Source organism: Penaeus monodon, chromosome 15 (genome assembly GCF_015228065.2).
Source record: "Penaeus monodon isolate SGIC_2016 chromosome 15, NSTDA_Pmon_1, whole genome shotgun sequence".
Taxonomy (NCBI): domain Eukaryota; kingdom Metazoa; phylum Arthropoda; class Malacostraca; order Decapoda; family Penaeidae; genus Penaeus; species Penaeus monodon.
The window spans coordinates 15,469,793-15,470,101 of NC_051400.1; the positions used below are offsets into that span (position 1 = coordinate 15,469,793).

At 29.8% G+C, this 309-nt stretch overlaps 1 protein-coding gene across 1 annotated transcript in view; it reads left to right on the forward strand.

Moving 5' to 3' along the window:
- Positions 1-309, forward strand: part of LOC119581779 (phosphorylase b kinase gamma catalytic chain, skeletal muscle/heart isoform-like) — a gene marked incomplete at its 3' end in the record, with an annotated part of 27,775 nt that overhangs the window by 24,251 nt on the left and 3,215 nt on the right.

Sequence of the window (309 nt, forward strand, 5' to 3'; positions counted from 1 at the left end):
GGTATCTAAAATCATAAGAGAGGTGCATAAAAGTTATGTTTACTTCATATACTGAGTTTATAACATCTTTTAGAATTTTTTCCCACTCTTAAAATGATTATTTCTTTTGTGTATTTATTTATTATTATTCAATGCAGATAACCCTGTGTGTGAAATGACCTTTGTTGATATACGAAGCAGATAAGGAAGAAAATGATAAACCTGAGAAAATATAGGCAGTAAAGTTTTTCCAGTCAAAAGCATTGCCAGAGTAGCTATTACATGCTGTAATGTGAAACCCAAAACCAGTTGCCTAAATTTTTTGTTTAA